Consider the following 23,882-nt stretch of genomic DNA (forward strand, 5'->3'; position numbering starts at 1 on the left):
GTGGCTTGCAGAGTATGGTCCCTGGCACCCCAGCATCAGCATCTCTGGGAACTTGTTAGGGATGCAAATTCTCGGGCCCCACCTCAGAGCTGCAGAACCAGAAACACTGGGGGGCGGGGGGTGGTGGTGTTTTAACAGGCCCTCCAGGGGATTCTGATATGCACTGAAATGTGAGACCACCCGTATAGATTTTTTTTTAACTTTCCTGGAATTTGAAACACAGTCCAGAAAAGCCAGTGCGCCTAATGAAATGCAGTTGCTTCTTCGTCTCTGTTTCTGGACCTGATCTGGATACACAGCTTTGCAGGCAGAGTCTCCCGAGCCTTTAGGTTGAACGTATCAGAATTGTTTGACTCCCTGGTTTAGAAATCTCTTTACCCCAGGACAGACTGTCCCTTTTGGGGGGGGGGGGAAGAACCATATAGAACCAACAGGAAGTTTAGAGTAAATTTTCCTTCTGAACCACATTTTTATTGACTACACATCACCATCGGCATGTGGAAAGAGCTTCCAGTGGGCTCAGCTGGGCAAAACCACCACAGTGTCTCCCAGATGTTTTAAATGTTTGCTTCCTAATCCCTCGGCCCAAGAAAATCTGGGGCAACAAGCATTCATCCCACTGGTTTGCCTGCTTTTAGCCGGGGTTCTGGGAGCCCCTGTTACATCCTGCCCCTCGCTATTGCCATCCATCGCGCTCATCAGAGTGACTCATCTTCTGGCACTCAGCCCTCTCAGCAAGAGGATGGACTTTTAATCAGAGTGCAAACCATATGATTCTCTTTTATGACTGTTATTTCAACTTCTTTTCCAAACCTCCCTAAGGATTGCTGCCAGGAGCTGTGGTTCCTCTCAGAGGCACTGAAACTGAAAGTGCCCTCGGAAAGGGTGGAGAGGAGATTTTGACTTGGGAAAATGTCTTCCACTGCTGTGGAGTCTGGAAATGATCACAAGCAGATACCTTCAAAAGAAGGCTGCATAGTTAAGCACATCTGAGGAAAATGGCAGCCCACAGGGGGCAGCCGGCTTTGGAGGTGGGATCGCAAACATCAACCCCCTCAGGAGTTCACGTAGAGGCAGTTAGTACTTAAATTAGTTTCTCTTTAATTTGCAGTTGGTGATGGTGTAAAGTTTGCCCACTAGGAGGGAGAGAGTTGATGAGCTGCAAGTCCCTGTTTTGCATAAGAGCTACCTTCCATTCTGCACATCTGTAGAGCTGGCATGGCCTGGAATTCTGGATCGTTCTCACAGGAGACGGTGGTCCTCCGTAGGGGCCTGTGTCGTGAGAGGGGGCCATCCGAGTGTGGGAGACCGCTTTCCCAGTAACGACTCACATATAGACATTCTCCATGGCGCTTGGAGACATGTCACCGTGTGGTGGGAGTCCTTAGCCTGACCGTGAGACACGTTTTGCATGACTGCTTCCCTTGTGGCAATTCAAAAAGATGGTGTACCCAAAGTCAGTTTCCCATCGCTAAGTAAAGCACCACTGGAGCCAGCGGTTTTCAAATTTAGCTGAACATCCGAATTAACAAGGACTCTTAAAAATCGCGGTGCCCGGTTTGTGCCCCAGACCCATCACATCGGACTGTTTGCGGGGAAGGGGCCCAGGCTTTGGTTTTTTTTTTTTTTTAAAGTCTCCAAGAGATTCTAATATACAACAGATTTCGAGAACCACTGACGTAGGCAGTTTACATGGCAACTGGATGGGGGGGGGGGGTCAGGAAAGGTCTTGTGGGCTCAGAATAGACAAATCCATTTTGTAAGGGAAAGGGGGTATTGTGCTGGTACCCTGGTAATGGTACTGAGTGGAAAAGTTTCCAAGCACTGAAAGCATACGAAGTCATCAGCAATTTGGGAGAAACTAGATGGGACTCTCCGCACTCTCCTACCTGTGAAGTTTTCTCCTATGAAATCATTCAGTCTTGAGTCCTAAAGATCTGTGTGGCAAAACATAGCTGCTATCTCTGTTAAAGACAGGGGAGGATGAGTGCCTAAACTAGTAGTTTTCAGCCTTGACTACATGTTAGAAGTACTTGGAAAGCTTTAAAAATCCCCGTGACCTGGGCACACCCCGCCCCCCGCCCAGAACAATAAAAATCAATCAAGTCAGGATCTTTGGATATGAGGCATCAGGATATTTAAGATCTCCCGGGGTCAGGGGGCACCTGGGTGGCTCAGTTAAGCGGCCAACTCTAGATTTCGACTCAGGTCGTGATACCCGGATCCTGATTGAGCTCCCGTGCCCGGCTCCGCACTCAGCACTGAGTCTGCTTGAGATTCTTTCTCCCTTTACCTCTCCCCTCCCCCCCCCCCCACCACATGTGCCTGCTCTCTCGCTTGCTTTAAAGAAATAAAAGTCTTAAAAATAATAAAATCTCTCCCAGGTAATTCCAACTTGCAAGTAAGGTTGAGAACCAGTGGCCTAAAAGAGTGATCCTCAAATTTTTGTTGCTGTACAGGAGGAAAAATAATTTCCCCCTATCCTTCTGTGTTCTTAGCAGATAACCGTTGTAATGAAAGAGTAACAGGAGAAACACAAACACAAGTGTATTAACATGTGTACCACATGCGTATATGGGAGATAACTCCAGGAAAATGAGTAACTCCTCAAGACGGCTTTAGCCACCACCTTAAATACCATCTTCAGCTGACGATACAACAAAGAAAAGTGGGGAGGGGTCAGGGAGGCCAGTAATGGGAGATTACCAAGAAAAGCAAGAAGGGAAAAAAACGGGGGGGGGGGGGTCTTATCATACAGATCACCTCACCTTCCTTTATTGGCTGGAGAGGGCCCATGTAGCTGACTCACTGGTGCTGATAATAAAATTCCTGACTGACCAGTTAAGACTGTATTTCTTAATTTAAAGTGGGTATTAAGCCCTGATTTAGGGACTTGGCCTAAGTGATGCCATTTTGGACCTGTGGTTTTCTTTTTAACACCTTCATGAGAGACTGAAAAGGAAGTTAATGGGAGGAGAGAGGATATAGGAAGGCATCACAATTTCATCTACCTGGTCAATTTGCCCAAATCCTGTTCTTTCCAGTGAGTAGAAATAGTTGACTCCCTGGCTAGACATTATGCTAGAATAAAAAACATCCTAAGAACAAGCTGCATTCTCTTATTTGGGGATTGAGTGTGAAGATAACCATCAATCAGCCCAAAGTCAGCACCTTCCCTCACCTGCCTTCAGGCTCTGTTTTATAAATTCCTATTAAGCTATATTCTTTGTCCCGGAAGAATTGTTCTTAACCTTGGCTGCACATTAAAACCGTGGAGGGGAGGGAAGAGGGGAGATTTTACGCTCTGGATGCCCAGGCCACACTCCAGACCATTTTAAATCAAAGTCTAGAGGAGTGGAGGTATGGGAGGAGATGGTATTAGTACTTTGTTAAATTGAAATTTGTATCCGGATATTTGTAAATCGACATGCAGTGGTGTTAATTTGCGTTTCACTAGTGGCTAATGATACTGAATATCTTCGTTATTCGCCATTTATGTATCCTTCTTGGTGAAATATTTGTTCATATCTTTTACCCATCTTCTGACTAGATTATTTGTATTTTTGCTGTTGGGTTTTAGCATTCTTGGGTTGTCTAGATACTTCAGGAGATAGGGGTTTGCCAGTATTTTCTCCACTGCAGCTTATCTTACCCTCCCCGTGTGGGCATCTACAGAGCAAAAGCTTCTAATTTTGATGAAAGTCCAACTTGTCAATTTTTTCTTTTATGGGTTGTATTTTTGGTATAAAGTCTAAAAATTTGCTGCCTAGTTCTTGATCCTGAAGATCTTCCCCGATATTCTAAAAGCTTTACAGTTTTACATTTAAAAGTGTTAAAAAATAATTAAAATAAGTGATACAAACAAACATTAACACTTCAGAAAGTGGACCATCTCCTGCTGCTGGAACAGAGTTCTGGAGAACTGCCAAGTGGGGCAAAAAGCAGAGAGCTTCTCTAGGATAAATAACAAGGAAAAGACAAATTATGTTTGGCTGAGACCATGTAATCAACCCTGTTTGGGGTGAGAAGCCCCCAAGTTGGCTTGGCACTTGGGGATTGACTGACTGGGTATACTGCCTTTTTCGTCAAGTGGAGTATTTACAAGCACATGAAAGTTACCTAACTTCCGGGTTGCTGATGTGGCGACCTGGACAGGAGCAGCTTCATCTTGAGCCTAGAATTTCAACAAAGCTACAATTCATTTTGAGTTAGCTTTTGTATAATATGGGGGGTTTAGGTCTAGGCTTTTGTTGAGTTTTGTGTGTTGTTTTTTTGCCTGTGGATGTCCAAGCGTCAGTATTTTTTAACAGCGCTCCAAAGTGATCTCAATGGGCAGCTAAGGTTGAGAACCAGTGCCTGCTGATTGAAGGACATATGTGTTAGAAATCTGAACTCTGAATCTGCCTGTGTGGCTTAGTCAGTTGAGTGTCCAACTCTTGACTTTGGCTCAGGTCATGATCTCAGGGTTGTGAGATTGAGCCCCTCCCTGCTCTCTTTCTCTCTCTCAAAAAAAAAAAAATAAATGTGAACTCTAAGGTCTTTTCTTGAGCATCTCAATAAGATTAAAAAAGAATGACAGGAGTATGTTTTTATAACCACTGTCCAATGGTGCTGTTTAATATAATATGTATATTAGTATATATTACACATATATAATTAAAAATTTTTTTTACCAGCTACATCAATTTCACCTGTTTTTTATTTTTTTAATTTTAAGAATATATTTAACTTGGGGTGCCTGGGTGGCTCAGTCAGTTAAAGCGTCCAGCTCTTGGTTTCAGCTCAGGTCATGATCTCGCAGCTGTGGGATCAAGCCCCACATCGGGCTTTGTGCTCAGTGTGGACTCTGCTTCAGGTTCTTTCTTCCTCTCACTTACTCTGTCTCAAATAAATAAAATCTTTTTTTAAAAATTTTTCTTTATTTGACAGCACAAACGGGGGGTGTGGCAGAGGGAGAGGGAGAAGCAGAGTCCCCGCTGAGCACGGAGCCCGACGCGGGGCTCGATCCCAGGACCCTGGGATCATGACCTGAGCCAAAGGCAGATGCTTAACCAACTGAGCCACCCAGGCACCCCAATAAATAAAATCTTTAAAAAAAAAAAACCCCAGTGTATTTAACCCAATATAGCCAAAAATTATTTCAACTCATAATCAAAACAAATTATTGTAAACAAATTATTAATGAGACCTTTTGCTTTTTTCTGGACTAAGTCTTAGAAATGCTTTGTGTATTTTACATTTATAGCACACCTCATTTGGACTCCTCACATTTCAGGTACTCAAGAGCCGCATGTGGTAAGTGGCTACCAAATTAAGAAATACAATTTTAGACATGAACGGTCTTATTCCCCACCCCTGTTCTTTCCATGTTTGCTGACTGAATATTTCTGTACAGTTTCTACCTGGTACAAATGTAGGACTACTCCTTTCAAACAATACAGGTGGTATTTAGAAAACTTGGCTTCTGCTTACAGAGGGATGAAACAAGTCTCTCCCAGACAAACGTGCTCATAGCACAGTGTGCTGTCATAAATATTTACATTGGACTGACAGTGATGGGCCCAGAGCCTTGGAGCTATGATGACCTACCCCCTATGCTTTGATTTTTAATCTTACTTTCCCACAAGAAATGTTATTAAATTCACATGAGTTTGCACAGTGTTCAAAATTCATGAGGGCTTTGTTTATAGATGGAACTGTGCAGCAGTGAGGGTGGGACAAGGTAAATTTTACGTGTTATTTAAACTGTCTAAGGGACAAAGAGCTTGAGTAGGACTGGTTTCCATTCCACCAATGAAAGCACACCAGTTGAAATAAATGTACCCCTAGCCATTTGGCATGGACTAGAACCGAGTTTCTCATCCTCATCACTGTTGACATTTTGGATTGGACCATTCTTTGTCGTGGGGGGCAGTCCTGCACACTGTAAGATGTTTGGCATCATCTCTGGTCTCTAGTGTCCACCTATTTCACAGGTGTGACAACCCCATATGTCCCCAGACATTGCCAAATGTCCCCTGGGGGTCAAAATCATTCCCAGTTGAATCACTGGGTTAGAATGAAATAAATTTGATTTGTGTGTTTTTTTTCTTTTCTTTTTGCCTAATTTGAAGTTTTATGTGACTAATTGCATTCAGATGGTTAAAAGATAAGATGAGGCATATTAAAAATTTTAAGAGATTTTTTTTGAGCAAAAAGCGATTTCAACCAGGCAGAATTCAATTGGGCAGCTGGAAAGGAACTCTGCGGAGCTGTACCAAATGAAAGACTTTTATAGGCAGGAGGGATCAGGAACAAGAAAATTACACTGGCAAAAAAGCAGGTTAGTTATTGCAAGGTTATTTTTCCTTAGGGGATGGCAGGGGTCAATCAGGCACATTACCTAACGCATGCTGACCAGATGATTCCTGATTGATTTGTTGCAAAATGATCTATCATAGCTGTGAGCTCAGGAAACAAAGGGGTGAGCCCCAGCACTGCCTTAGCCAACTGCTCTGCCATGCGGAATTCTGAGAGGGCTGGTCAGATCGAAAGCACAGCTCGTGTCTGGGTTTGCCAACGCTGTTGCGGAACAAACTCAGATAAACTTGTCTCAAGAGAAGCCCATAACTCAAGAGACAAGGGTTTGGAAAAGAGAAAGGGAGAGATTTATTTCAGGTTCTGGCAGTCAGGGGAGATGGCAGGCTCAAGCCTTAACAACCGACCTCTCCTGGCAAGATGGGCACCTAGAGTTTTATAGAGAGAGGTTCACGGGGTAATGTGCAAGAAAGCAGGCAGGGAGCGTGTGATCATGGCTGGGGGTATGTATGTGTTCAGCATGTGATCTTGGGTAGGGAAGGGGACGGAATGTGGTCTTCTAGGCATTCCGTTGCTTGCAGGGCTTTTCTCACCTGGTGGTTGTAAAATATCTTGGTCAATGCCTCAAGAAAGTGCAGTAACAAATAAGAACATTTGGGTTTTAGTTAGAGCATGAATTAAGTGGTCTTGTCTTAGGTTGGGGTCTATAGTTGAGCAAGAGGGCTCGCTGACAGATTGACTAGTTTAAGATTCTGTTTCTGAGAGAGCTGAATCTTTTTAAATTTTAATTCTCAGTTTGGTGATGTAGGGCTTAGCGTTAAGTTACTCCATTTTGGGCCTGTTGTCTTGTTTTTTCGACACTTCAATATTATGAAATATTCTACTTCGGTTTTTCTTTGGAGGAGGAAATTATATTTGTAAAAGTGCATGTGATGGTAGGGGGAGGACATCTCTTTTAATCATTGAGAAAATGGCACTCTCAGTTTCAGGTCATGGTACTGTGAACTCCTTGAGACACAGAAATAGGAAAGATTCTCATCTAATCTTTGATAGTAGATTTACCATGGAAATAGACTTCTGTTCTCTGCTTGATGAATTCCTGTTCTGCCTGTGAGGCCAGCTCAGATGTCTCCTTGTTTGTGAAGACTTTGCTAATGCAGAAGAGGAAAAATTTTTCTTTCCCTTCTTGGTTCTTTGGCTGGTCTAATCATTGACAGAAGGCTGATTAACAGGAGAAAAACAAATTCTATATCTAGGAGAGCCCCATTAGAAATAGGAGACCCAAAGGCAGTCAGGTAATTGAAGCTTATATAACATCCTGAGCTAAAGAAAAGGGTAGTAGTCTGGGGAGGCAAAGGGGGAGAAGGGCCCATTCCCAGGAACAGAGAGATGTTTGGAAAATAAAGGCTGCCCTGTAATGCAAATGTGCTTCTTAGGTAAAAAAATTATCTTTTATAATAGCTCTCTTCCTGGTACAGGCCCCCTTTCTGATATAAATTTAAGTGTTTGAGAGGAAGGTTGTAAAGAGCTCTTCCTGACTCTGTTGGGTTTGGATTGCCTTTAGCTCCAAACGATCCTTATGCCAAAGAAACATATTTTGGGGTGGCAAAATCTGTTCCTTTCACTAATGTCCCAAGGCAGAAAAATGACACCTTTTATCAGTGGTGGTCTTGGTTTTTGCCAGAGTTCCGCTAAAAGCATCTATTCCTGATTACAGTCATCTCTGCATAGTGAGTGAATGAATGAATGGGTACAGGTGACATTACAAGTAGAAGCGGCAGGTGGAGGCACAGCCAACTCTGGTTAAACCAAGAAGCATGTTTCATGTACACACAGACAATGGACAAACCAAAAGAAACCAGTAAGTAGATGCCTGCTTGGAACATCGCTAAGAAGCTCTACAAAAAAACTGTAAATATTAACAGAGGATTAACAATATCATAAAGGGAACTCCAGAGACCAAAGTAGTTAGGAAAACAGTCATCAGTGCTGCTCATACCCTTAAGTAAACTGGAATCAATATCGTAAACTCCTATGATCAGTGACTTTCAAGATGTATAAATTGACATTGACAGTGAGTGTCCTTTACAGTCAAGAATCTTTGAATAAAAAGTTACTGTGTTGATGCTGAAATACTCATTCACACAAAACATGACGATACTGTCACCACATTGAAATTTTATAGTTTTACTTGATCCCACTGCACACCCGGGAGAAGTCTAAATTCTCCAAGTGGGTCTGCTTGGCTAAATTGGAATCTTTGGAAGAACCATATATCAATTCACTTCTACCTGTGATAAGGAACAGGATCCCAAACAGGCCAAATTTTACTTTACTAAGTACCAAAGACAAATTCAATTTACCTTTAAGAAGAAATACTCAATTCAGTGGATCTCCAACTTTAAGGCACTTAAGAGTTTCAGACACTACCAAGCGTCCTGATTTCCTGAAGGATTTGGATCTGGGGGCCTGAGTGGGGCTTAATAAACTGCTTTTTAAATAAGCCCTATAGGTACTATGACAATTAATAGCTCAGAAAATTGCGGATGCTACATTTCAAACACCAAGCTCTTTGCAAAGGAAATGCACAAACCAAAGTACATTGTTGCTTCAGATCTGGAGGAGCCTGCTTTATCTTAAAGATTACTCCCTTAGCATGCATGCCTTTCTGTATCTTCTTTGCTTGCTTCAATAAACTAATTTGCATCAAGAAAAAAACCACAAAACACAAGTGAATGAATGAATGAATAAGCCTTGTAGATGTTTCTGATCTGGGTTGGCCTGTAATCATTGTTGGAGAGATGATGATGAACTCTAACCCAGTGTTTTTCTTTTTTTTTTTTTTTAAGATTTTATTTATTTACTTGAGAGAGCGAGAGCGAGAACACAAGCAGGGGGAGCTGTAGAGAGGGAGAAGCAGACTCCCCACTGAGCAGGGAGCCCGACGTGGGGCTCGATCCCAGGACTCTGGGATCATGACCTGAGTGAGCCAAAGGCAGATGCTTAACTGACTAAGCCACCCAGGTGCCCTAACCCAGTGGTTTTCAGCTGTGGGTGATTTTTAACCCCAGAGACATTGGCACTGTCTGGAGACAGTTTTGGTCGTGACATCTTTGGGAGGCGGGTATCACTGGCTTCTAGTGAATAGGGGCCAGATGCGCTAAGCATCCTACAATGCAAAGAATAGCCTCCCACAATGAAGAATGATAACAGCCCAAAATGTCAATGTTGCCATGGTTGAGGAACCTTGGCTGCGTAGTGGAATTACCTGGGAAGCTTTACAAAAAAAATCTTCTGCCTATGTCTCACCCCCAGAAAGTCTAATTATTCTGGCCTATAGCTTGAACTTTGGGACTTTTACAACTCCTAAGGTGATTTTTATTTATTTATTTTTATTATGTTAGCCACCATACAGTACATCATTAGTTTCTGATAAAGTGTTCAATGATTCATTAGTTGCGTATAACACCCAGTGCTCATCGCAGCACGGGCCCTCCTTAATTGAGAATCATGAATCTGGGGCAGTAGTTCTCAAACATGACCATGTATCAGAATCACCAGGAGGATTTTTAGAAACACAGATTGCAGGACCCCACCTTTAGAGTGTCTGACTCAGCAGGTCTGGGGTGGAATAGGAGAATCTGCATTTCTACAAGTTCCTAGGTGCTGCGGCTACTGGTTTAGAGACCACCATTTGAGGATATCTTGTGAGTCATGGAAAAGTCACTCTTACTCTTTGGTCTCCTTCTGACCTGCCATTTTACAGATTCTGCAAATGGCAGATTTTGTCTTATAGTCTGCCTTGAACTTCAGCTCCCGCTATCCCTGCCAAGGACAAACAGGCAGTTAGTAATAATTAGACCACAGTACAGATGTGTGGCTGGCTCATGGGATGTCCTCAGGGGCTTCCCAGGGAGAGAATGCATGGGTTTGCAGTTCCTGGTTTCAGACCAAACTTAGAAATCACAAAGGGGAGAATATGGGGTGAGTGGAGAAGAAAAAATATGTAGGTGACCAGCTTCCAGTGTGGGGCAAATCTACAAATACCAACTGACCCCTTAATCTGTGGGAGAAACAAGGAGAGGTAAGATGCAGTCTGAAAGATATGCAACTTCATTACCTTAGTTTCCATGTGGTGCTTCTCATGGAAACCCTGAGAGCACACAAAGGGATGGCTTTTGATTTCCTACTCCACTTGAATTTCTTGTTTACATGACTTTTAATTTGCAAGAGAGGAAGGATGGGTAGGATCACAGCTTCTGGATCCAATGTGCTTGAGTTTGAATCTTAGCCCTGCTGCTTACTACTTTTATAACCTTGACCGAGTTCCATCACCTCTATGTGCCTACGTTTCCTCATGTATAAAGAGGCAACAATGATAATGCCTATAGTGTAGGTTCGTCACCATGATTAAATGATATTAATATATCATTGTATTATTAAAGTGCTTAGAACAGTACCTGGCACATAGTAAACACTCAAAGTGTTAGCTCTTATATCAATCAGAACTTTAATTATAGAATATAAGCTTTATTACCAGCATTTTAGTAAAGCACCAAAATAAAACAATCATCTCATTTATAAAAAATAATACCAGGCAACAGCAGGAGAAGGAAGATTATTTTTAAGGTGGCTTCAATAAAGATTGCAAAGACCTCTTTTATATAAAAGAACATCAGGAAATATGTTGGGTTCAATTTAATTATTCACATACAGTTATTAGCCCAGTTGCCAATGACCATGTTTATCTATAAATAGCCAGTTGATCCTGTCAAAATGAAAAAGGATCAAGTCACTGAATGAGAACTGAAATTAAATGATTTCTAGTAGCAATGCAAATAAGCATAAATAATAGCAGATACACTTCTTCACATTTTTTCAACAAAACTTGTGAGAGCCTGTTTCCACGTGTTTGAAAAGTTGTTTTCCAAAAAGCTTGAACAGCAACTTCAAGTCCAACAAGAAGAGTTTTAATTTAATCCTATAAGATGGTGGCCAGAAGGGTCAGCAGAGAAGTGTTTGTAATGTGAGCATCTCAGCATTGCTTTCAAATTAGTACTAACACACATTCTGAATGCAAGACTGAGAGACCAAAGAGCTAACTGTCAGAAAACCTGATGTTAGGGGAAAAGAGGCATGAGACCCTCTTGTAGCAGAATAATTCTGTTGTGCTTCTCTTTTTGTTCTGCCATTAAGGAATCAAGGGTGTCAGGAGGAAGAGGGAAGAGTCTTTGACCCTAAGAAGAGCAGAAAGTTCTTATCAAATCTAACTATGTTAGCATGTGACTTTTCTGTTTGTGATTCTGGTGGGAAGAAGCAACTCATCAGCTGAGAAGAGACAAAAGAAAAAAAGTCTTTGGCCATAAACCAGTTTCGGATTCTGAGTTTAGATCTTTAGATCAGCATTTCTCAGCCTCAGCACTATTGCCATTTGGGGCCAGATCATTCTTTGTTCTGGGGGTTGTCCTATGCATTGTGCAATGTTGAGTGCAATGGTCTCTACCCACTGGATGCCAGGAGAAACTGCCCGAACTCTTTGCAGTTGTGAGGATCAAAACTGTCTCTAGATATTGACAAATATTCCCTGGGAGGCAACATTACTCCCAATTGAGAACCACTGCTTTAGATGGTCTGACCCAGATTTGAAGATTTGGAGCAGGGCTTCTTGAATTATCTGTAGGGGAAAACAGTTTTGAAAAAAATTTCTAATCCATTGTGAACCAATACATTTTTGAAGCATGATAAAAAGGAATTCTTTTTAAAAAAGTAAAGTAACAAAAGGGCATAAAATACAAACGACTGTTTATGGTTCGAGTCAAATGAAATAAAACCGTTCTGTAAAGTTAGCAAAAAGGTTTCCAAATACTTAGTCTCCATTTCTGTACTTCTCTCATGTGGACCAGTAATGAGCAGTAAATGGGCCCAGCCCTGAGTAACACTAATTTGGAGGACATTAGACTTAGAGAAAGAGAAAATGCATTAAATCAAGTAATCCTTGCAGCATAGTAAGAAATAGTCCTTGAGTTTTTCTATTTCTTATGTTCAACTCTTGTTAGTTTTAAAATTACATGATTTAGGTTTAGTGATTTTTCTTGGCGACTTCTATTTTATTTTTAAAAGGAATAAATGCCTTTGGAAAAGCATGATACTTTATAGCTCTTATCCATGGGAAAGCTGGCTATGAAGGCTCCAGCTAAGATAGAGCATTTGGCTTGTAAATATTTTATCATTTCTTTGATTCATTCATCGATTCATTTAACATGTGTTTCTTCAAGAAACCACTGTGTCCTAGGCCCTGGGGATCCAAAGATGAGTGAGGGAGAAATTCCACCTAGGAGGGAGGGTAGTGGCATCCAGAAAATCTTCCTGGTGGAAGTGATACCCAGTGGGACCTAAGGCATGAATAACAGCCTCTGGGGTGAAGCAGGGGAGGCTGAGAGCATGTTTCAGACAGAGGGTACTTCATGGGAGACTGTCAGCAGGTAGTCATGACCCTTCCAGGGGACCGAAAGTAAAACAGGGCTGGAGTTGAGTGGAGAGGAAGACGCAAAAGATGATGCTGTAAAAATAACACAGGGGTCAAATCATGAAGCCCTTATCAGTTCTTGCCAGGCCAGGTATGGTGCCAAGGACCAGTAGCAATAGCATCACCTGGAAGCTTTCTGGAAATGCAGACCCTCGGGCCTATCCCAGATCTGTTAAATCAGAGTCTGCACTTCAACACGAACCCCAGGGGACCCATAAGCTCAGTAGAGCCTGAGAAGCACTGCTCTGAGACCTATGAAGGTTACGTTTTTTATGGGCACCTTTATCCTGAAAGATATGGTTAATTATTACATATTAAAAGGTTTTTAGGCACTGAAGGTTGGCTAAACCAATATCTCCTGGCACTCTTGCTGCCTTTGCTATAGGTACCAGGTAGATGAGCATGTAGCTCAACATTGGCTTTATTAGACTCCCTTGCAGCTGGAGAAAGGGCAGGGCACCTCAGTGACAATCTACTGTGGTGATTTTTGAGAAAGCTACTGCTTTCCTGATTAAAATAATAGGCATGGCCAGCAGATCCTTTTGCCAGTTATTTCTGCCTTTAATGGGGATGTGATTCCTGGAGCTGTGGCAGCCATCTTGATTATGGGAGAAAGGCCAGCGCAAGCCCTGACTTGTTGGACTGCAGAACCTAAGCCGGGAGACCGTTCCTCCAGATATTATTATTATTATTATTATTATTATTATTATTATTTTACTTGCAACTGAACGCACTCTTATGACTAGCCCAGAATGACAAATCGTTAATATATCTGTTAGCATTATATTTGGACATATATAAAATTCAAAACACTACTTACTTAAACAATATACATGTTTACTGCTGTATCCCCTATAGAAAAATTCAGCAAATTGCAGCCTAGACTATAATGGCAGTTACCACAAAACACCAGGAACTCTCTTTGCTATCTTTGCCATTTTTTTTTTAAGATTTTAGTTACTTATTTTTATTTTTCTCTTTAAATTTTTTTTAACTTTAAATTTTTTATTGTTATGTTAATCACCATACATTACATCCTTATTTTTGATGTAGTGTTCCATGATTCATTGTTTGTGCATAACACCCAGTGCTCCACGCAGAACGTGCCCTCTTTAATACCCATCACCAGGCTAACCCATCCCCCCACCCCCCTCCCCTCTAGAACCCTCAGTTTGTTTCTCAGAGTCCATCGTCTCTCATGGTTCATCTCCCCCTCTGATTTACTCCCCTTCATTCTTCCCCTCCTGCTATCTTCTTCTTTTTTTTTCTTAACATATATTGCATTATTTGTTTCAGAGGTACGGATCTGTGATTCAACAGTCTTGCACAATTCACAGCACTCGCCATAGCACATACCCTCCCCAATGTCTATCACCCAGCCACCCCATCCCTCCCACCCCCCCACCACTCCAGCAACCCTCCGTTTGTTTCCTGAGATTAAGAATTCCTCATATCAGTGAGGTCATATGACACATGTCTTTCTCTGATTGACTTATTTCACTCAGCATAACACCCTCCAGTTCCATCCACATCGTTGCAAATGGCAAGATCTCATTCCTTTTGATGGCTGCATAATATTCCTTTGTGTACATATACCACATCTTCTTTCTCCATTCATCTGTCGATGGACATCTTGGCTCTTCCCACAGTTTGGCTATTGTGGACATTGCTGCTATAAACATTGGGGTGCACATACCCCTTCAGATCCCTACATTTGTATCTTTGGGGTAAATACCCAGTAGCGCAATTGCTGGGTCATAGGGCAGCTCTATTTTCAACTGTTTGAGGAACCTCCATACTGTTTTCCAGAGTGGTTGCACCAGCTTGCATTCCCACCAACAGTGTAGGAGGGTTCCCCTTTCTCCACATCCTGGCCAACATCTGTCGTTTCCTGACTTGTTAATTTTAGCCATTCTGACTGGTGTGAGGTGGTATCTCATTGAGGTTTTGATTTGGATTTCCCTGATGCCGAGCGATGTTGAGCACTTTTTCATGTGTCTGTTGGCCATTTGGATGTCTTCTTTGGAAAAACGTGTGCTCATGTCTTCTGCCCATTTCTTGATTGGATCATTTGTTCTTTGGGTGTTGAGTTTGATAAGTTCTTTAGAGATTTTGGATACTAGCCCTTTATCTGATATGTCATTTGCAAATATCTTCTCCCATTCTGTCGGTTGTCTTTTGGTTTTGTGGACTGTTTCTTTTGCTGTGCAAAAGCTTTTTATCTTGATGAAATCCCAATAGTTCATTTTTGCCCTTGCTTCCCTTGCCTTTGGCGATGTTTCTAGGAAGAAGTTGCTGTGGCTGAGGTCAAAGAGGTTGCTGCCTTGTGTTCTCCTTTAGGATTCTGATGGACTCCTGTCTCACGTTTAAGTCTTTCAACCATTTGGAGCCTATTTTTGTGTGTGGTGTAAGGAAAGAGTCCAGTTTCATTCTTCTGCATGGGGCTGTCCAATTTTCCCAAAACCACTTGTTGAAGAGACTTTTTTCCATTGGACATTCTTTCCTGCTTTGTCAAAGATGAGTTGACCATAGAGTTGAGGGTCCATTTCTGGGCTCTCGATTCTGTTCCATTGATCTATGTGTCTGTTTTTGTGCCAGTACCATACGGTCTTGATGATGACAGCTTTGTAATAGAGCTGGAAGTCTGGAATTGTGATGCCGCCAGCTTTGCTTTTCTTTTTCAGTATTCCTCTGGCTATTTGGGGTCTCTTCTGGTTCCATACAAATTTTAGGATTATTCCATTTCTTTGAAAAAAGTGGATGGTATTTTGATGGGGATTGCATTGAATATGTAGATTGCTCTAGGAAGCATTGACATCTTCACAATGTTTGTTCTTCCAATCACGTTGATTGATTTGCAGATGTTGAACCAACCTTGCAGCCCAGGGATAAATCCCACTTGGTCATGGTGAATAATCCTTTTAATGTACTGTTGGATCCTATTGGCTAGTATTTTGGTGAGAAATTTTGCGTCCATGTTCATCAAGGATATTGGTCTGTAATTCTCCTTTTGGATGGGGTCTTTGTCTGGTTTTGGGATCAAGGTAATGGTGGCCTCATAAAATGAGTTTGGAAGTTTTCCTTCTATTTCTATTTTTGGAACTGTTTCAGGAGAATAGGTATTAATTCTTCTTGAAATGTTTGGTAGAATTCCCCTGGGAAGCCATCTGGCCCTGGGCTTTTGTTTGTTGGGAGATTTTTGATGACTGCCTTCATTTCCTTAGTGGTTATAGATCTGTTTAGGTTTTCTATTTCTTCCTGGTTCAATTTTGGTAGTTGATACATCTCTAGGAATGCCTCCATTTCTTCCAGGTTATCTAATTTGCTGGCATAGAGTTGCTCATAATATGTTCTTAGAATTGTTTGTATTTCTTTGGTGTTGGTTGTGATCTCTCCTCTTTCATTCATGATTTTGTTGATTTGGGTCATTTCTCTTTTCTTTTTGCTAAGTCTGGCCAGGGGTTTATCAATCTTGTTAATTCTTTCAAAGAACCAGCTCCTAGTTTCGTTGATCTGTTCTACTGTTCTTTTGGTTTCTAGTTCATTGATTTCTGTTCTGATCTTTATTATTTCTCTTCTCCTGCTGGGTTTAGGCTTTATTTGCTGTTTTTTCTCTAGCTCCTCTAGATGTAGGGTTAGGTTGTGTATTTGAGACCTTTCTTGTTTCTCGAGAAAGGCTTGTATTGCTATATACTTTCCTCTCAGGACTGCCTTTGCTGCATCCCAAAGATTTTGAACAGTTGTGTTTTCATTTTCATTGGTTTCCATGAATTTTTTAAATTCTTCTTTAATTTCCTGGTTGACCCATTCATTCTTTAGTAGGATGCTGTTTCGCCTCCATGTATTTGAGTTCTTTCCGACTTTCCTCTTGTGACTGAGTTCTAGTTTCAAAGCATTGTGGTCTGAAAATATGCAGGGAATGATCCCAGTCTTTTGGTACTGGTTGAGACCTGATTTGTGACCTAGGATGTGATCAATTCTGGAGAATGTTCCATGGGCACTCGAGAAGAATGTGTGTTCTGTTGTTTTGGGATGGAATGTTCTGAATATATCTGTGAAGTCCATTTGGTCCAGTGTGTCATTTAAAGTCTTTATTTCCTTGTTGATCTTTTGCTTAGATGATCTGTCCATTTCAGTGAGGGGGGTGTTAAAGTCCCCCAGTATTATTGTATTGTTGTCAATGTGTTTCTTTGCTTTTGTTATTAATTGGCTTATATAATTGGCAGCTCCCATATTAGGGCCATAGATATTTACAATTATTAGATCTTCTTGTTGGATAGACCCTTTAAGTAGTATATAGTGTCCTTCCTCATCTCTTATCACTGTCTTTGGCTTAAAGTCTAATTTGTCTGATAGAAGGATTGCCACCCTAGCTTTCTTTTGGTGTCCATTAGCATGGTAAGTGGTTTTCCACCCCCTCACTTTCAATCTGGGGGTGTCTTTGGGTCTAAAATGAGTCTCTTGCAGACAGCATCTCGATGGGTCTTGTTTTTTAATCCAATCTGATAGCCTGTGTCTTTTGATTGGGGCATTTAGCCCATTTACATTCAGGGTAACTATTGAAAGATATGAATTTAGTGCCATTGTATTGCCTGTAAGGTGACTGTTACTGTATATTGTCTGTGTTCCTTTCTGGTCTATGTTGCTTTTAGGCTCTCTCTCTGCTTAGAGGACCCCTTTCAATATTTCTTGTAGGGCTGGTTTCGTGCTTGCAAATTCCTTTAGTTTTTGTTTGTCCTGGAAGCTTTTTATCTCTCCTTCTATTTTCAATGACAGCCTAGCTGGATATAGTATTTTTGGTTGCATATTTTTCTCATCTAGTGTTCTGAATATATCATGCCAGTCCTTTCTGGCCTGCCAGGTCTCTGTGGATAGGTCTGTTGCCAATCTAATGTTTCTTCCATTGTAGGTTACAGATCTCTTCTCCTGAGCTGCTTTTAGGAATTTCTCTTTGTCTCTGAGACTCATAAGTTTTATTATTAGGTGTTGGGGTGTTGACCTATTTTTATTGATTTTGAGGGGTTCTCTGTGCCTCCTGGATTTTGATGCCTGTTTCCTTCCCCACATTAAGGAAGTTCTCTGCTATAATTTGCTCCAATATACCTTCTGCCCCTCTCTCTCTTTCTTTTTCTGGGATCCCAATTATTCTCATGTTGTTTTGTTTTATGGTATCACTTATCTCTCGAATTCTGCCCTCGTGATCCGGTAGTTGTTTATCTCTCTTTTTCTCAGCTTCTTTATTTTCCATCATTTGGTCTTCTATATTACTAATTCTCTCTTTTGCCTCATTTATCCTAGCATTAGTGCCCCCATTTTTGATTGCACCTCATTAATAGCCTTTTTGATTTTGACTTGGTTAGATTTTAGTTCTTTTATTTCTCCAGAAAGGGTTTTTCTAATAACTTCCATGCTTTTTTCAAGCCCAGCTAGTATCTTTAAAATCATGATTCTGAACTCTAGGTCCAACATCGCACTAATGTCCGTATTGAGTAGGTCCCTGGCAGTTGGTACTACCTCTTGTTCTTTTTGTTGAGGTGATTTTTTTCTGTGTTGTCATTTTGTCCAGAGAAGAGATGAATGAGAGAACAAAATGCTAACAGGGTAACCACGTCCCCAGAAAATATACTCTAATCAAATCAGAAAAGACCTGAAACCAGGGGAAAAGAAGGGGAAAGAAAGAAAAAAGAAAAAAAAAAAAAAAGGAAAAGATAAAAACAAACAAAAACAGAACAAAACAAAACAAAAAAACAATATGATCAAATGTGATCAGGCTGGTGCATAGATCAGTGCCACACACTAGATTTTGGGTGTATTTTGGTCTGTTAGAAGAAAGTGCCTCCCAAAATTTTAAAGAAAGAAAAACTTATATATGTACAAAAATAAGGGTTGATACAATGAAGGGATGGACTATGACTGTAAAGATGAAAATTATAACAAATTTTATAAAAGGAATTGATAAGTTGTTTGAAAAAAGAAAGAAGAGGATTTAAAGAAAGAAAGAACAAAAAAGGGGAGAGAATGTGATCAGGCAGGAGAGTAGAACAAAGCCATACAATAGAGATTTAGGGTATATTTTGATCTGTTAGAAGAAACTGTATCACAAAATTTTAAAGCGAGAACAACTTATATGTTTATATGCCAAAAATAAGGGTAACTACTATGAAGGGATTGAATATGACTCTAAAAATGAAAAATAAAAATGTTTTTTAAAAAAAGGATTTGATAAGATGTTGGTTGAAAAAGGGAAAAAGAAAAATTCAAAAAAAAAGACAGTTAAAAAAAATTAACTTTGAACGACTAAAGAATCATGGTAAAAAACCCATGAATTCTATGTGCAGTATTCCCCTAGCGCTGGAGTTCTCCCGTTCTCCTTGATCGGTAAACTTGGTCTTGGCTTGCTGGCTGTTCGTGCTGATCTTCTGGGGGAGGGGCCTGTTGCCGTGGTTCCCAAATGTCTTTGCTGGAGGCGGAATTGCCCCGCCTTTGTTGGTCCGGGGTAAGCAATCTGCTCTGGTTTTGCTCTCGGGAGCTTTTGTTCCCTGCAAGCTCTCGGTACAGCTTTGGAGGACCAGGGTGAAAATGGCGGCCTCCCAATCTCCGCCCCGGAGGAGCCCAGAACTGGGGCCCTGCTCCTCAGTGCGCCCCCAGAGAAAAGCAGTCACTCCCGTGTCCCCGGTCTCCGGCCGCACTCCGTGCTCACCCGGCCTGTGACCGAGCGTTTCCATCTCTGGCACCCGACCCCGTGTGGAGTCTCCAAACCCAGCAGATCCCTGCGGTGCGCTCCCGCGCCACTCCCCCCGGGGGAGGAAGGGGAGTCTCCCCGGATCTGCCGCTTGTTGGGTTCCTGCTGGAGGAGCAGTGGCCCGACTGTCACCGGTCACAGTTTATGGCGACCCCGAGCTGAGAGCCCGCTCCTCGGCTCCGTCTCGGCAGCCGGCTTCCCCGCTCCGATCCCTGGGAGCTCTGCCGCACTCAGGCACCCCCGGTCTTTCTGTGACCCCGAGGGTCCTGAGACCACACTGTCCCGCGAGGGTTCCACCCCCCGCTTAGCCACTGCAGTGACGTCCCTCCACGGAGCCGACTTCTAAAAGGTCCGATTTTGTGCTCCGCGGCTCTAGCACTTGCCAGAAGCGGCCGATGGTGGCCCCCTCCCCCGCCATCTATCCTCCCGAATATCGCCTCGGATTCACTTCTCCGCACTCCTACCTTCCAGTAAGTGGTCGCTTCTCTGTTCAGAGAGTTGTTGCTACTCTCTTCTTCGATCTCCTGTTGAGTTCGTAGGTGTTCAGAATGGTTTGATCCCTATCCAGCTGAATTCCTGAGACCAGACGAAATCCAGGTCTCCTACTCCTCCGCCATCTTGCCCAGCAATTCGATTTTAGTTACTTATTTTAGAGAGCACAGGCAGGGTAAGGAGCAGAGGGAGAGGGAGCTGAGCACAGAGCCTCATGTGGGGCTTGATTATGACCTGAGCCCAGATCAAGCATTGGATGCTTAACCGACTGTGTTACCTAGGCCCCGCTACCTTTGTCATTCTTACTGCAGGACTTCCATCCTCATGATAGTTGCTGAAATTCCACCCAGCACATCTGTGCTCCAGGTCAATAGGCCACTTCCTAATTGTTCAGAAACCTTCCTTGAAATTCCACACCACATTTCTACGTATAGCTCATTGGCCAGGGCTTGTTACATGTTTACACATTGCTGCAACGGAGGTGTAGTTTTGTTGTTTTCTGGTTTGCCACATACTACGTTAAAAATCAGGACTCTATGACGAAGTAAGTGGGAGAGAATCCATATTTGATATCCATATTTTTCTGGAAGAGGCCACCACAATCAGGTTTGCATTGCGGGAAGATCTTTCTGCTAGCAGCGTGGAGCAGGTTGTAGGGAAAGAAGACTGGAGGTAGGCAGATTAACGATGAGGCAGAAGAATACTGTAGGAGTTGGCAAACTACAGATCATAAGCCGGTCTGACCAAATATGGCCCACTAATTATTTTTGTAAATAAAGTTATATTAAAACATAGGAAGACCATAAACTTAAATATTTATATCTGTGTAGAGACGGGAAATCATCTTCCCTTTATCCTCTGAGTTCTTGGCTGAGAACCCTATAATCAAACACAAACTAATAGGAGAAAAACAGTACTTTAATAACATGTACACCTTTGCACACATGGGAGAGACCCAGGAAAACTGAGTAAAACTCCCTGAAATGGCCCAAGCCACTACTTTATTTTTTTTAGAGATTTATTTATTTGAGAGAGAGCGAGAGTGTTCCCGCACAAGCACACACACACACGTGAGCACGAGGAGGGGCAGAGGCAGAAAGAGAATCTCAAGCAGACTCTGCGCTAAGTGTGGAGCCTGCCGTGGAGCTTGATCTCCATGGGAGATCTCTCATGACCCATGAGATCACGACCCATGAGATCATGACCTGAGTGGAAACCAAGAGTCAGACGATTAACCTACTGAGCCACCCAGGTGCCCCCCAAGCCACTACTTTAAATATCAACTTCAGCTAAAGACGAAAGATTGGAGGTTGGGAAGGAAGCAAGTCATGGCAGGTTAGCAGGAAAAGCACAGTAAACAATGGTCAGATTTGTTACACAGATTTAAGTCAGTGCCTTCTCCATTGATAAGAGGCTCTGAAGATTTAGAGTTACTCCATCTCTTCCTAGTACAGAGAGGGAGAACTTACAAATGGTAATTTCCTTTATAAATGTAAATGTCCCTTAGAAAAAGGTGAACATCTGTGTTTCCAGAGATTCTCCTGTGTCTACTGTTGCTAAAAATAATCAGCTCAAAGTCATCCTTGTATCAAAGAGGCACATTTGGGGGTGACAAATTCTGCTCTCCTTCGGGCACATACATTCTCTCTATGACAGCAGAGTTGAGTAGTTTCAGCAGAGATCATCTGGACTTACAAACCCTAAAGTATTTACTATTTGGGACTTGACAGCAAAAACTTGCCAACTTTTGCCCTAGAGGAGCAGCAAGTAGGGTTGGAGAAAATGAGCACTTTCAGAAGACATTAAGGAGGTAGAAAAGGCGGGTGACCATTCCATGTGGGGGATTAGAAGCAGAGTACAGCTCTGACCTGAGGGGGAAGAATATTTCTACAGTCCTAAGCAGTGCCCAGATGACTGCCTAGCAAATACAAGTTTATTTTAATTGAAGTATAATTGAACATACAATATCATATTAGTTTCAGGTGTACAACATCGTGACTCAACATTTATATACATAATGAAATGCTCACCACAATAAGTGTAGTTACCATCTGTCACCACACAATGTTATTACAGGGTTATTGATTATATTCCTTATGCTTCTCTGTGCCGTTTATTTTATAACTGGAATTTTGTACTTCTTAATTGCCTTCATCTATTTCCCTTAATCCCCTCCTCCTCCCTGGCAACCACCAGCTCTCTATATTTATTAGTCTGTCTTCTGTTTTGTTCTTGTTTTGTTTCTAGATTCCACATATATGTGAGATCATATGGTATTTGACTTTCTCTGAGGTATTTCACTTAGCGTTATACTCTCTAGTCCCATCCATGTTGCAAATGGCAAGATTTCATTTTTTATGGCTGAATAATATTCCGTTTGAATATATACCACATCTTCTTTATTAATTCATCTGTCTGTGGATATTTAGGTTCTTCTATGTCTTGGCTATTGTAAACAATGCTGCAATGAACATAAGGGTACACATCTTTTTGAATTGTTGTTTTTGTTTTCTTCAGATAAATACCCGGAAATAAAGCTGCTGGATGATATGGTAGTTCTATTTTTAATTTTTTGAGGAACCTCCTACTACTTTTCATAGTAGGTACACCAGTTTACATCACCACCATCAGTGAATAAGGGGTCCCTTTTCTCTACAATTTTGCCAATACTTGTTATCTCTTGTATTTTTGATCCTAGTCTTTCTGACAGGTGTGAGGTACTATCTCATTGTCGTTTTGATTTGCATTTCCCTGATGATCGGTGTTGTGCATCTTTTTATGTACCTGTTGGCTGTCTGTATGTCTTCTTTGGAAAAATGTGTATTCAGATCTTCTGTCCATTTTTTAATTGTGTATATTTTTGGCATTGAGTTATATGAGTTCTTTATATACCTTGGATATTAACACCTTACCCTTAGCAAATATCTTCTCCCATTCAGTAGGTTGTTTTTTTGTTGATGGTTTTCTTCACCGTCCAGAAGCTTTTTAGTTGGATGTAGTCCCAGTTGTTCACGTTGAGCAAATGCAGCTTTATATAGGAAGATTCTTGAGAGACGTAAGGTTTATCGTTATTTGTAGTCCATGAACTAAAGAACCAGAAACAATAATTCAGGTTTTGAGATCTTGGCTTTGATGAATAAAAATGAAAGGGGACCAGTGCCCATTTGAAAAGGGAAGATATTGAACGTGGAAGTGTGGGGTGTCTATAACATGTCAGACACTGTGCTAGAAGTGTATTTATGCTACTTGTTAATAGCCCATGACTGTTCATTTTAATTTTGATTTTTGATGTTTGATGGTATCAAATAAAAAATTAACATGTTATAATATGTTTTTGTTTTGTATCTTTATTAAAGTATTTTTTTAAAGATTTTATTTATTTGAGAGAAAGAATGAGAGAGAGAGAGAGCACATGAGAGGGGAGAAGGTCAGAGGGAGAAGCAGACTCCCTGCTGAGCAGGGAGCCCGATGTGGGACTCGATCCCGGGACTCCAGGATCATGACCTGAGCCGAAGGCAGTGGCTTAACCAACGGAGCCACCCAGGCGCCCTGTATCTTTATTAAAGTTTTTTAAAAAGATTTTATTTATTTGTCTGAGAGAGAAGGGGAGAGAGAGAGAGAGCGAGCGAGCGAGCACACAAGCAGGGGGAGGGGCAGGCAGAGGGAGAAGGAGGCTCCCCGCTGAGCAGGGGGCCTGATGGGAGACTCGATCCCAAGACCCTGGGGTCATGACCTGCACTGAAGGCAGATGCTTAACCGACTGAGCCACCCAGGTGTCCCATCTTTATTAAAGTTTTTAATTAAAACATCTTAGAAATATCATAA

The 23,882-nt window shown here is 41.8% G+C and overlaps 1 long non-coding RNA gene across 1 annotated transcript in view; it reads left to right on the top strand.

The window, feature by feature from the left end:
* The window catches only part of LOC113930294, an 88,681-nt gene that overhangs the window by 44,705 nt on the left and 20,094 nt on the right, over positions 1–23,882 (top strand). The gene's annotated exons all lie outside the window — the stretch shown is intronic.

This window comes from Zalophus californianus, chromosome X, assembly GCF_009762305.2.
Source record: "Zalophus californianus isolate mZalCal1 chromosome X, mZalCal1.pri.v2, whole genome shotgun sequence".
In the NCBI taxonomy this organism is placed as follows: Eukaryota; Metazoa; Chordata; class Mammalia; order Carnivora; family Otariidae; genus Zalophus; species Zalophus californianus.